General features: G+C 30.3%; 1 pseudogene; it reads left to right on the forward strand.

Annotated features, from left to right (window-relative positions):
* The first annotated feature begins 8439 nt into the window (after positions 1–8439).
* Positions 8440–14206, forward strand: LOC147410261 (GDSL esterase/lipase 5-like; annotated as a pseudogene).
* The last annotated feature ends 1179 nt before the right edge of the window (positions 14207–15385 follow it).

Genomic DNA, 15385 nt, shown 5'->3' on the forward strand with positions numbered 1-15385 from the left:
ATTTGCTCAAATGATGTATAATATTTGTGAGTAATTTTTCGTTTTTCCTCCAATGTCACAAAAATTGACCCCTAAGCTTGATCTCACTATACTTCTAACAATTAAGTCAATCTCAATTTTAGTAGAGTAACAAGATTCAAGAAAGATTTTTTTTTCTCCTCTTTCTTCAATTCTCACCACTTATATAGATGGGTTGACCCTCGTCTTAATTGATTTTTTTCATCTCGCAATCGCCTTCTACTAATAGATTATATACGATTACTTGATGTCCTTATGCTCGCGCTCTAGTATGGCATTCTCAAGATAACTCTCGGCTAGGTAGTTGGCTTCCAATCATGTAGAGTTAGGACATACTGAATTCAATTGGTTCGGTCATTAGGTAGGATAGAACACATTTCATTACTTGAGATGCGACGTGCATATCATGGAGGCAAGATCTTTTGGTCCCATAATTTTAATGTCTTGCATTGATCACCGTGGTTGGTTTGGTTCATCATGTGTCAATGTTTAATGTTAACATGGTTGGTTTGTCGAGAAATATACAAGAGTGATGCCCCAAAATTTACTTTTATTGGCTTGACAGCTTTGGGTTCTCTACGAACTATGAGAGTACTCAACCCAAAGGGTGGCTGCATTAAAAAGCCCCAACATTGGCGTAAAGCTCTGTCAAAACACCTATACAAACTTGGAAAAAAAAAACCCAAAATCTACAATTTTATTAGCCAAATAATGAATCACCCCACATAATATGGTATGTTACATCTATTATATACATTGTCTCATATTTTATCCTTGGTTTCGCTCTTTTAGAATTTTCAATTTACTAATAAATTTAGATAATTTATGTGATGGAGTATAAGGGGAAGAAAGGGCTTACCAATATAAAGCATAGAAAATAAGCAAACCATCTCAATTTATTGAAGCTACTTCTACATTTTCCCAAATGTGTTTGTTTTTGAAAACGTATGTATGCAATCCAAAATTGGCTAAGCTCAATACGCATATTATACTTCAATCAACCTAAACTATAGATTTGGTTGGGTAACCTAGATCCAAGTTTTAGCTGGGTTGACACTTGTGGCAATGCAATGTTGTTGAGTCCACATGGCGAGACAAATGAATAAACTTTTCCATGAAAGTAAATCTTTAATTTGACTATTAGGTATGCAAATTAGATCATATTTAAGCTAGCAAAAGTACAAAACGATATCGAGTGTTGTTTATCTTGGTTATTATTTAAAGTAAACGTTATAGGTCATGATACCAAGGTCTTGAATATTGGAAAGTCACAGCCCCAAGAAAGAAAAAAAAAGACAACCTGATTGGTGAGTCATAGTCATCATAGGCAAGTTAAAATAAAAATTTGTTGACCAACCAACTACGCCAAAAGACCGATCTGTTGGAAAGGTGAAGAACTATGAATATAAGAGGATCATGGGGATTAACTAGTGTACAACACACCCAAGAGTGGAGGAAAATATACACTCAATGTCCAATCATACATGATTTGGTGTGTAGGTTTCAAAGGAGTAAATACGTATAATGGGACAAGACAAGTGTTATGAAAAATAGGTGCAATCGAAACAAAAAAACAAACACAAGATGCAATCACACAAAGAAACACATAGATTTTATGTGGTTCCCTCAAGATTGAGGAAGGCCCACGAATCACATAGATTCTACTATGAAGAGAAAACTCACAGTTACAACCTCTCACAAAAAAAGAAATATAAATACCCCAAGAAATCTAACTAAGGTTTTACATAATATTAATGAATTTACAAAAATATCATTGTGAAAATTTTGAAGGCGTGGCTTGATTTACAGTATCTCCTTGTTAACGAATACTATCAGGCTCCATAAACCACAACAACAAGACCCTTCGGAGGTGTAAACAATTGTGAAGGGACCAAGACAGTAGTTGATTACAAGTTATGCGACAATGTCAATGATCACATATGGTGGGATTCGTTCCATCTAATGGAGACGATTCACGAGCAATTCACGAAGACACTTTGTTTTCAGTAGGGCCATATAGCCTAGAAATCCTCTTCTTCAATGTCGACAAAGTCATCATTGAAGATATATAATAGATGAATTGGAGGAAGAACAATTATACTAAAATATAAGAGATGCATTACAATTTACTTGTTTGAGCTACTCTAAAATAATAAGCTTTCTTACCCCCTTTGGATTTCATCTCTTTATCTATTATCTTTTAGTTCTTTAATGGGAATTCAAAGCCTAGAAAAAAACATCAGATTTGGCCCATGCAAAGCTTTTAGTCAGAAAACGTTAGGCCCATATGGCACATGTTAAGCAAACCCTTTAAAATGGTCAGGCCTCTGGCCTGGTATAGCTTGTAATTATAAGTTCAAATACTTACAAGTGGACTCCGACTTCAACAAATGTGGTTAATTTGTATGCTAAAATCTCAAACTTCTGGAAATGTTGATTTGTATGCTAGCTCCATTACTTGTCAAACTAAACTTGTGAATATCTAATAATCAAAGTGTAGGAATTCAAACGACTTGAGAGTCCTCTTGGTTATAGAAATTCATTTTTTTTTTGCCCTTGATGAATATTATTAACGATAATTTAAATATACTCCTCTAGGTTTTACTGAATATTAGAAATACCCCTTACTTTTTCAAACTAATAGCAGAATAAACCCTTGACTAAGGTCATCTATAAGAGACTTATAGAAATATGGCTTAAATTCTCTTGTATTCAATCTCTATTTCGAGAAACCCTTTTTGAAAATTTCTCCAACACACTCATCCCTCTTCAAAAACAACTAATACCCATCCTCAACCTCAAGATTCTCTCTTTTTCAAGTTTCAACCTTCAAACCTCAAAAATAAGAATGGGTTCTATTTATTTATTATTACTTATCAAAACTCCAGGGAGGTGTGTCTAAATCATCCTAGTTTTAGAACTCAATTTTGACTTTTGTCTAGATGCCGCCCTCCAATTAAAATTCAAATATTTTCCATGCTTACTTCATTACGTGAGTTGACTTTGATAGCCCGACCCTCCTTGTCTTAGGAGTGCCACATGGCATAAAAAAGATAATGAGAGATTTTAGATTAATTCATGGGAAGTAAGTAAAATTACACTTTGGACTTTGAATTTTTAAAAATTCACCTAACCCCCTTTTACTTTCTCTTTTTGCAAAATTCCTAGTAATTTAAATATATATTATTTAAATAATGAGACCAATTAGTTGCACACCACCCACGACCAACTTGCACTCCATTACTTAAAAATTTTCCTTTTTTGCACTCCATTTGTATGATTCCACTCAAAATTAGAACTAAAATATTGCACTCTTTTGTTTTTTTATTTTTCTTCAACCATGCTCACATAAATTATTGTTGGTTCAATAATTTTTGTAAGAAAAGTACTTAATTATATAAGTTATACGAGTAGAGAAGACAAAGTCTTGAGAATGTAAGTAAATACCCTAAATCTTAAATGTCGTTGATAATAAAGTGAAAGTAGCATGTTAAAAAAAGTTATTTTTCAAGGTTGGTGTGCAACCAACTACTATTCAGTTTTTAAATAATTTGTGAGTAAGAATTTTTTTAATCAATCTTTTTTTTTTTTAATATATTAAATTATTTGAATATAAATATTTTTGAATAAATCATGTCGAATCAAATTAAGAAATTTATCTTATCCAAGAAGATATGACATAGGCAAGTCAACTCGACATTAGCAAGGGACAAAACGAAATGCTGAGTTTTAGAAGAAAATAAATAAAATCATTATTTTAAAAATCGTTCGAGAATAACAAATTTTTGGAATTTTTTGAGAAAATAAGTAAATTTTAATTATTTAATTTTTTTTTAAAATAGAAATATGATCAAGTAATTTAGAATCTCCAAATTAACTATTTTTTATATAAAAAAAATTATAATTTTATTAATATATAAATATGATCATATGAATGAGCACATTCTATGTCACCATCTTGTTTGAGATGGGATTATAGTGACAGAGTCAGGATTTCAGAATATTTTGCTATAGAAAACTTCAGAAAAAGTTGGCAAACGATAAATAAAGTCAAGAAGACGCCAAATAAATTAAAAAATAATTTTTTTAAGTATAGGAAATCTAAACAAACATATTTCATATATTAAATGGCAAAATAACATTTAAAATGTGAAAATTAAAAGTAATATGTGGATTTTTCAAAAAAAAATTGTTAATTAAATCACGATTAACTTTAAAATCAAGGTTTTTTTCAAAACTTCATTATTTTTTGAAAAATCGCTATTTAATAATAAAAAACTATTATAATTGTGATTTAATCATTATTTTTTTTTTAAATTTCACAAATTTGTGTCTTTATGGATACCATGACTCAGACGAGTCAACTCAATAGTTGTGTGGGGAAATTAGGGCAGTCAATGAATATTTATCGAATCGAGTATAATACTATCCGAAACTGTCACACTCCCGTTTTAAGGTTTAGATTTTCCCAAATCTCGAGGGTAGAACAAAAAATTTTTAAAAAAAATTTCAAATGAAGATCTTTAAAACTTAAATACAAGATAGATTTCTTTCAAATAATTTCGACAGAGTTTTTCCTAAAAATTGGACTTATGAAAAATGTTCATCTGCAGAAATATACCTTATAATCAAAATCCATATATTCATTGCATTCCAACCACTATATCATAACAAATATACATTACTTAAAAAAAATAATACTATAATTACAACCCAAAAGTATATATAGATCAACTACACATATTACATCGATTAATAATTGTCCATGTTGCAATCATTAACTCCCACTCTCTGAATATATACATACAAAAACACACAACACACTTGATGCTAATATATACAAGAAACTCTAAAACTACACAAAATAACTTCAATAAACTTAAATTTTAGCTCACATATAACAGAAATTGTGTTCATCATCCTGATATCACGATCCCTCTATATAATGTTCCTTATCATGAATAAATATCTCGGTAGCTGAGACATTTGTAATATTTTGTTGGTAGGGTAAGTAATAAGGAAGTTATTCAATAGTAAACTCACATTTCAAATTAATAATCCTAATATAAATAGATAAATAAACTAATCTATTATAAATAATGTAGGTTTTAAATAAATAAACAAAAAAGAATAACACTTGAAACATGTTAATCTTTAATAAAATAGTAACGAAATATCTTTATCTCATAAAAAAATAAAAGAAACTTAAAGATATCATAAGAATATCAATCTTGATAATATATTTAATAAGAATGACGAGGTACACGATCGATAAAAAAATACCGATTTGTATATCAATGCTCTAGTATTTAACTAGTATGGAACTCACCGTTAATTTCTATTTTTATGGTCGGTCTAGCAATTTATCATAATTGGTTGACCGTGTTTTTTTATTCAGGTTGGCCGTTGATCCTTAACGGAAATTAATCGTTTGATTACTATAGACTATAAATGATCATTTAATAAGTCAGCTTTATCGTAACTCTGTGGTATGCATGTGTCATCATGATATAGTCATCTACAAATCATCTTTACAATACAATTTGTTGTTTTCCAACAAATATAAGATAGGAATTTCTCGAATAGTGGGTATAAAAAAATTATTAAGTAGTATCCCATACTATTAGAGAGATTATTAAACCTCTATTATTCTAAATTAATTGGTTACTTTTGAAAAGAGCTACCAATTAATTTGATGGGCACTCATTACCCCTTTAATGGAAAATAAAAATAATAATTATATTTTTTAAAATTTATTTTAAATAAATTAAAATAAATTTGTAAGTATGATAATATTCCCAAGTATTCTTAAATTATAAACATGTAGCAACATATCGAAAACAGTAAACATGCAGGTACACCATCTCACGGTTACCGTCATAATTGCATCCAATGCTTTATTACATAATGTTTAAAATTACTCTAAGCCTAAAAATTCCTCAACACAAGCACATATAGTCGAGAATCCCATTTTCAATTCTAACCAATCAAGAATTTCATTCTTGTTTTAAATTTAAATTTAAGCATTTCTTTTTTTAATAGATAATCACTCAATGAAAATACATATTCAAAACACAACGTCTTAATAGTTTTTAAAATGAACACTCTATGAAAATTATTATGAAAATCAATTTCTTAAACAAATTGATTTTTTGATTACACTCACCCAAATTCATTTATTTTTATTTCACGATATTTAAATATCAGAGAACATATATAAAAATGAATTATTCTACAATTTGATGCATGAATTTTGAATTTAAATCATCATAAATTTGAAATTAACTATCAAAATTAAAATAAAACAGATTTCATTGAAAACTATACTACGAATTTGAAATTATAAATTTTCTACCTTCGAAATTAGGTTTTTCACATCCCTACAATATTAAAATGATTTTTCTAACTGATTCCCTCAACGATTCGACCAAATAATTTGGTGATTAAGTAGATCTCAAAGTCGTAGATTTATTATTCTTTAGTATCGGATCTTAATTCGCATCCTAAACGCGTTTAAACCTCGATTGAATGCAACGTGTGCGAACCCATTTTCGAACTCACTCAATCTCTATTTCGATTTCAATGTCTTAAGTATAATGAACATCAACTTATTCTTTACTTTATAATAATATAAAATTTTATATTATATATACCACACTACTTTGAACGTCCCTGAATAGGCTCATCCTTTGCTGCCATAGAGCGAAAGACAAGGGTGGTCGTAGATCAGATGGAAGAGATGGCTAAGCTCAAACTCCAAAGGACGCAAATCAAATAGAGAGGAAGGAAGAATGCAAGCAACGGATAGTTGCGTCCTAGCGTAGCGCAAAAGGACTGTACGCGCATAAGAACTATATAGAAATATGAAAGTGGAATGAAAGTAGTCTACACTAAAATTTTATATTATAATATATAACTTATAATATATTATATAATATAATAATATTTATATTTATTTTAATTACATTCTACCCTTTTTACATTTTAATTTTTAAATAAATAATTAATCTCAATTTTTATAAAATAATTTATTATAATATTTTAATAATATAAAAATAATTAAATAATATTACTTTTTACATATATTTTTCTTTTCTTTGTTATGTCCGTTACACTAGACCAATTCAAACTATGTATCTCGGAATTTTAAAATTCCTCAACAATTTTTCTCTATTGACCAAAATACTCCTTACACTTTAAGTTTTTTTTTTTTAATAAAATTAATATTTGCATAACTTATCATATTAAACTCGAGTTTAAGCATGTTGAAGTCTAAACTATGTTTTTCGATACTTTTGAATTAAATGATAAAGTCTATTTGACCAAAAGAGCTTCCTATAAAATTTTGAGTTTTATCTATTTCAATTAAATGTTATAATTCTTCGATCATAATCATGATAATGTTCTTCGAAATGTACATTTTATTTAACAAACTCTCCTTCTAAAAATTGTTATTTTAGATCGATAATACCATGATTTATTTATTTTTAATAAAAAAATTTTAATAGGAAAACAAGTCAATATAGTTGACTTAATTCCTCGATGCATGTAATAAATTTCATGGCATTACAAAAATCAAATTCAAAAAAAAAAATTTGATATCTGAATCCGATGAATACTTAAATCAATATTAGAATTTGATTATCTTATTCGATATCCAATTCAGATTTAATATATATTATATTATTATTATATCTGATCGGATTTTAATCTGTTATGATTAGGGTGGATATCTCAATATTAATATTTGAATTTGAATAATCGAACATCCATTGACAAACTAAGGAAAAATGGAATATACCATTCTATAAAAATCAATGGGTCTCATTTGTGATGGGATGATTTAGACGAGTCAACTTGTTAGCCCTGCGGGGAGATGATTACTATGGTTTAAAATTCTTGGATGGAAATGAAAGAACTTGAGAAGAACTTTAAATTATTTAGGTGAAATATTTAAATATAAAATTTCCACGATACCCTTTACTTTTTTTTTTTACAACTCAAATAGTAATTAAATCATCCAAATTCTACCATTAACTTTTATGCCATGCCTCACTATCAGGATGAAAGTAACTCCCACTCTCCTATTAGATATTTATTTGATCTAAGTTGACTTGTCAATCATGAGTTGACACATTTAACATCCGAGTTGAATCGGGTTTTGAATTTTACAAAAATCTAGCTAGCCTTTATTGCCGCACCAAATTTTACTAACAGCACACCAAGATGTGTGTTAATTGATTTACATATGAATTGAAGTGCTGTTACCAAAAGTTGGTGTGGCAATAGAATCTCTCAAAATCTATATATATAGATGTGAGGTATTAGAACAGTAGAGAGAGAGAGAGTAACAGAAGTCCATAAATAAAATGGCAATTAAGCCAAGTTAAATGTTGTTGTATGTTGTTGTATCTCTATTCAATGCTTCTGATCCCAACAAAAACAATTACCGGGAAACCGGAAGAATCAGTGGCCTTCTTCATCTTTGGGGATTCAATCTTAGACACGGAAACAATAACTACATCAACACTACCGTGGATTACAAAAGCGAATTTCTTACCGTACGGTGAAACTTACTTCAAGTACCTATTGGACGATATTCTGATGGCCGTCTCATCTCTGATTTCATTGGTAAGTCCAACATATCTTTATTTTGCTTCTTTTTTCTTTTCTTGAGATTGAATGGGCCCCATACACATAACATGTACATGTAAATTTAGATGGGCTCACCACTCATCTTTTCAAGCATTAGTGTTTGATCTTGTTGAAATCGATCTAATCACCTTCAAAATATTATAGAAGATGCATCGATAGTTTGGCTATCGCATTCTCTTTATGATATTTCTACACTCTTTGGGAAGGGATTAGTCCCTACGGTCACACCCTCTCAATCCTCAACTGTATGGAAGTTTTCCAACTTATAACAAAGTAAGTAAGGAGGCCACTCAATTTTAAATATGACCAGGCAAATCTTTATCGTTGAAATCTCTCTCTCACTCACAATTATGGGTTGATCAAAGATTTGATGTTACATGTAGGGGTGTCAATTGGTAATCATTTAACTGGAATCAGAATAAAAAAACATGGTCCCGATTTCTTCTTCATTGAAATTGATTAGAACTGTGTCTAAAATGGAATTGAACCGATAAGAACCAAAATCGTTAGGTTCTATCCAACAGGTGCCCGGAACCAACTTATTTTGTCATTTATGTTTGTACTATAAACAATTTAAGATATTCTTTTATTTCAAAATTAAAGCATGTTGTATAAAATTCTTCAACTTTTCATATAAATTGGCAATTGAAACTTAAAAGGAGCTACCTCTTCTAAAAATTTATTATTTTAAATAAGACCAATTTTTATTTTTGAAAAAAAAAAAATCATTAACTTATATCTTCAGTATAACAAATTATAATTAAGTTAGTAATTTTGTAGATAATATATTAATTTTTTTTAATAGAAAAACGTTTTATAATGATTTGAAATATTTTTTTGTCTCATTTGATTCTAGAAAATTGAAGCTGATTAGTACCCGTTGTTGTTGTTGTTTTTTTTTTTTTTTTTGGTTCCGATTTTGCTTTCATTTATTTTGGAATCGGATCCAAAACCGACAAGAACCATAACAGAATTAAATATAATGGTTATGGTTCTTCATTCCTTAGGAATTGTACCGAAACTGACCCATTGACACCCCCTACTTACATGTTACGGATAATTTTGTGCTAAGTTGATGGTATGATGCCACATGTATGAAAAATGAAAGAGTGGTTGGAAATTGGAGAGAAATTTTGTGGGCAATTTTAAATGCTTAGATCTTACTTGTTTTTTCAATACATGTGGCATCACACGATTGGTTCATCAACTTAGCACATAATTTTCATAACAACAAATCTCTATTCTTTTGGGTAAAGGGGGATTGACAAATGAGAATGCTCTTTTTCTATCCCATATTTTTCAAGAGATATGTTAGAGAGTAGAAAAGTAATAACCTTATCCATTTGATAATATATTTCTTCATTAATTAGTTATTCTATAATAATATGAGGTCAGTCCCCCTTGACTTTCGTAGACTTGATCAAACTGTTAAGTAAGTTTATTTAATTTACGGTCTATAGCTTGAATGACAAAATTACCCTTATAACATTTAAATTACTTAAATACCCTTTATTTATTTGACAAATCTTCATATGCTAATCTGATCTACATTGTTGGATTGAAAGCATTTAGATTGTTCGATTAAAAGGTAAAATCCTAACTTTATATTCTTTAAGAAGATGAAGTTTGGCTTTTTTTTTTCCATTATTGCACCTATTGAAGTTAGGGTTATTATTGGATTGTTGCCACGATTGTAATAGTTCTAATCATTACAGTCATTGTTTCAAAACCTATCATTAAAGCTTTGATTTAGATTTTGATTTCAGGTTAGATCAAGTTAAAGATTTCATATTTCGTGCAATGGGTGGAGGTTTGGATTCTCTAGTGAGCTTTTTAATTATTTTGACATCAAGGCCTTTGTTTTTATTGAAGAAATTAAATCAAAAAATTGCTTTTGTTCTTTTTGTGCGGAGGGATAGAACTAATATTCATATTTACAAGAGGGGTTGTTACTAAATTTATTTTCTTCATTGTTTCATCTTTGTCCCTCGATTTTATTTTATTTTTTTCAGTATTTTCCATGTGAAAATTCTAAGCATTGGGGTCAAAAGAATGTTTTTGGGTTGAGATGGAAACGATGAGATTGGAATGAACATGTTGAAATTGGGTGGAAAAATAAGAAATTTGATTGATAATGATGAGATTTAGCTTCAAAACAACAATATTTAAGCTTAGATCAATGAGAAATAGAATTGAGAACGAATAAGGACTATCATGTTTAGAGCAATTAGATCAAACACATTTAGGTTGTTTAAATCAAAGAACGTTTTTGAAAGTTCAATTCATTAGGGTTTTTTCTATATTTTACCATCCCTGTTAAGAGATTGGTGTTTTATTAACGTTTTGACTGAATCAACAAAAGTTCAAAGGGGTAGACTTCATCTTGCATTTCATGCGTGAGTAATACTAATATCACCCATTTTGGAGAGGGGAGGGGGGGTGGGTTTACTAAAATAGCTAATAATAATTTGATATAATAATATGAAAGGGTTACCAACAGTTTTCTTTTTTTAATTTCAAAATTGATTTTTTTAGAGAAATTTACATCTCTTTCACTTATTTATTTATTTTTATTGCGGCAGAATATGCAAAGTTACCATTGATTCCTCCACCCTATCATAAACTTGGAGTTGAATTTATTGATGGGGCCAACTTCGCTTCTGCTGGAGCAGGAGCTCTTATTGAAACAAATGAAGGATTCGTAAGTATTATTCTCATGTAAAATAGATATCCAATGAAGCAAGAAATTATTATCCCACTTATTTAAATTTCCACATGGAACCCTCTTTGGGCCTACTAACCCATTAATTTAAATCACCAAATCAACCTAATTGATGTACCAAAAGTAATGTGCCATCTCGCAATTTTGGCCAAATAGCCAGGTTTGGACTGAGTTAAGTAAGGTTTGGGCTCGGCAGAGCTATGAATATCCTGATACTAATCGGGCTTCAAAACCTACCCCAATCCTGGCCTAGCCCATATAAATGCTCGAGAGGGGCCTAATAAAAATATCTATCTCCCAGCCCTGCCCAAGTTAGAAACTATAAGCCTGGCCCAACTTGCAAGCTCAAGTCTATTTAAGATTTGGACCAATTTGAACCCAATTTCTAATATAATTTTCTTTTATATGTTACTCGAAACATGATTAATATTTCATCTCTATTACATTCAATTTATGAATATGTTGTTTCTTGGTTGTCATCACTTAGTTTTATAAAGCATAATCAATCTTAATACCATATTGAATTTGTTATGACTCAAAAAAAAAAAAAACTGAATGTGTTTTTAAATGATACATGAAATAAATATAATCTATAATCATTTCAAATTATTAGTCTACATGAACTTTATAAGAGTTTTTTTTTCCAGGTAATCGACCTGCACACACAGCTAAGGAACTTCAAGAAGGTAGAGAGCGGGTTGACACAAAAATTAGGCCATATTGAAGCAAAGAAAATCATATCAAGAGCTGTTTATATGATTAGCATTGGAAACAATGATTACGCAACCCCTTGGTTAACGAACTCTAGTGTACTAGAGTACTACTCCCGGAAAGAATATGTAGAAATAGTGATTGGCAACTTGACTACTATAATCAAAGTAAGTAGTTTTGATCTTGTGTCAAGGTGATATTTGCTCGAATTATATATAATATTACAAGTACTTTTTTCGATTCTTCTCTAATGTTATTGGAGTTGATCCCTAAGCTTGATCTCATTACATCTTCGACAATTAAGTCATCTCAATTTTGGTAGAGTAACAAGATTCAAAAGAATTTTTTTTAGTATCTTTTCCTTCAATTCTCATCAATTAAATAGTGGGTTTGCCCATCTTAATTGATTTTATTGGCTCGAAATTTCCCTCTACTAATAGGTTATGATTACTTGATGTCCTTGTTCTCTATTTTGGCATTCTTAGGACAACTCTCGGCTAGGGAGTTGGCTTCCAATCGTACAGAGTCATGACTAAGTTCAATTGACCAAAGTCGTAGGATAGGAATAGAACACATTTCATTTCTTGAGATGCCACATGCATATCTTGGAAACAAGATCTTTTGGTCCCATAATATTAACGTCTTGCAATATTGATCACCGTGGTTGGTTCCATTCATCATTTGGTTGTGACGTGTCAATGTTTAATGCTAACATGGATGGTTTGACAGGAAATTTACAAGAGTGGTGGCCGAAAATTCAGTTTTATTGGCTTAATGTCCTTGGGTTGTGTACCAGCTTTGAGAAAACTCGAACCAAATGGTGGTTGCATTAAAGAAGCCTCAACATTTGCAAACTACATGACAATGCTCTGTCAAAACATCTCAACAAATTAGAGAAAGAGTTACAATGATTCAAATATTCACATTCCAGAATGTACAACTATGTTAGCCATGCAATTGATCACCCCATGACATATGGTATGTTAAATCTATCAAATAACTTGTCTCATTTTGTATCCTACCTTTGGCTCTTTTATAATATTCAATTTACTTATAAATTCAGATAATTTATATATCGAGTAAAATGGGGAAAAATTAGAAGAATATGAAAATTAGGAAGTTTAATTTGAAGCATGTAGTTTACTATGTTTCCATATATACTATACATACCTCCACTTCATTTGAAAAAGAAGGTGCAATGAGGTTTCTAACAAAATCTTCCTTCAAGATATAACAGAGCCTAGTTTTGTTGAAATTTATCGAACTTTGAATACCCCTTCCTTCTTCTTTGATTTTCTTAGAAATAGAACCAAAACTTTGAATATTTCGGTTTCAAGCACGTTTCATTTCAAGATTTGAAAAAACCGAAATATTTCATATGAAACATTACTATACAAACCGAGATTTTGAACTATGGTTAAGGCCTTGTTTGGATACACAGTAGAAAGCAGTAAGCAACTATGGAAGAAAATAGTTTTGGAAAAAAGTAGCTTTTAGAAGTAGAACATATGTCATTTGAACATTTGATGCTTCCCATAGTTGGGCATGTTGGCTACTTGGGTCCCAAAAATGCATCTTAATTAACATGATAAATTTGATAAAAAAAAATAGAGCTGAGATAATGTCTCTAATTCTTGACAATCCACAAGGAATTGTTTGCCCGAAAAATTATTTACACATGAAAATTTGAATTGCAATCAGAATTTCCTCTCCTAGATGATAAATTTCCTGAGAAACAATGAACCAAATGCCTACAAATTGCATTTTCTTTTTTTCAAGAAAGTGTTTTTTTTTTTTTTGGCTAATTATTCAATCAAATGTCTCTAAAGTATTTTTTTTCTTTCTATTTTTTAGGGTGAAGGTTTGAAGGAAGGAAAAAGTGCATGTTGTGGGACAGGACCATTTAGAGGAATCTCTAGTTGTGGTGGAAAAGGAGCAGTTAAAGAGTATAAGTTATGTGATTACCCTAATGAGCATCTATTTTGGGACCATGTTCATCTTACAGAAACTGTCTACCAATATATAGCACAGAAAATGTGGAGTGGGACCCATGGTGTGGTGGGTCCTTACAATCTCAAGTATCTATTTGAGTCCATTTGATCTCATCAACAGCTATACCATGATTGGTTTGTCTTTACTACTAGTCCTTTTATTATATATTATGAATAATGGTCTATTAATGGGCTTGGCCCAATTTGGAGGGTCTCACCTGGAATTTTTTTGTTATATAGTGGTTGAGCCTGGCCGAATACTACAATAACCATCACAACAAAACCTTATCCCTTAGATGTGGCATCAACTAGATGAATGTTTTTGTTCCTCTATTCCACTTTATCTGAAGAAAAGTTTTATATCATTGAGTGCGAGTTCAAACCTTTTTTTTTTTTTTTTTCAGTATCTCCATTTATGTTCCTTTAATTCTCCTCGACCTTCATTTGAATTTTTCTTCTAAGTGAAGTTGTAGTTGACTTTCGTCGAACATGTTCAAACCATCAGAACTGAACTTTTCTTATATTATTGTATATTAAATTTATTCCTAAATGTTTCCCAATGTGTTTGTTTCTAATTACAATTTGCCTGATCAAAACAAGCTAAATCCAAAAGTTAAAGGCTTGGGCCAAATGTTACACTACATTGTTTTTTTTAAAGCGACTTGACCGAACCTTTATACTTATGCTAAATTGAATCAATTAACCTGAATTATAGATTGGGTTGGGTAGACCAAATCCAAATTTTAATTGGACCCACACATATCTCAAGGTAGATTGTTATGCAATAACAAGGAACCAAAAACATGGATTTTGATTATGCAATGTAATTAAGTCCTCGTGTCAATCCGAATGGGTAAATCTTTTCAAGATTATATAGTTGACTTGTTTTTTTAATACACATGGTGTCATGCCATTGGTTCATCAAATTAGCACATAATTTTTATATGAGTACTGATTTTCTAATTAGAAAGTCTTCAATCGGTGAATACTCGATTGACGTGGCATGGACGTAGACAAATCTTTAAACATGACCAGACAAATCTTTATTGTCAAAATCCCTCTCACACTCAAAATTGTGGGTCAATCAAAGATTTGATATTACATGTAGGGGTGTCAATGGGTAACCATTTAATTGGAATCAGAATAAAAAATCATGGTCCCGATTTCCTCTTTATTGAAATCGATTAGAGCCACATCTAAAATGGAACCAAACCGATAGTAATCAAAATCGTTAGGTTCTATCCAATGGGTGCTAAAAACCAACTTATTTTTTCATTTATTTTTGTAC

This window comes from Akebia trifoliata, chromosome 1 (genome assembly GCF_017979445.1).
Source record: "Akebia trifoliata isolate Shusen 1 chromosome 1, ASM1797944v1, whole genome shotgun sequence".
Lineage (NCBI taxonomy): Eukaryota > Viridiplantae > Streptophyta > Magnoliopsida > Ranunculales > Lardizabalaceae > Akebia > Akebia trifoliata.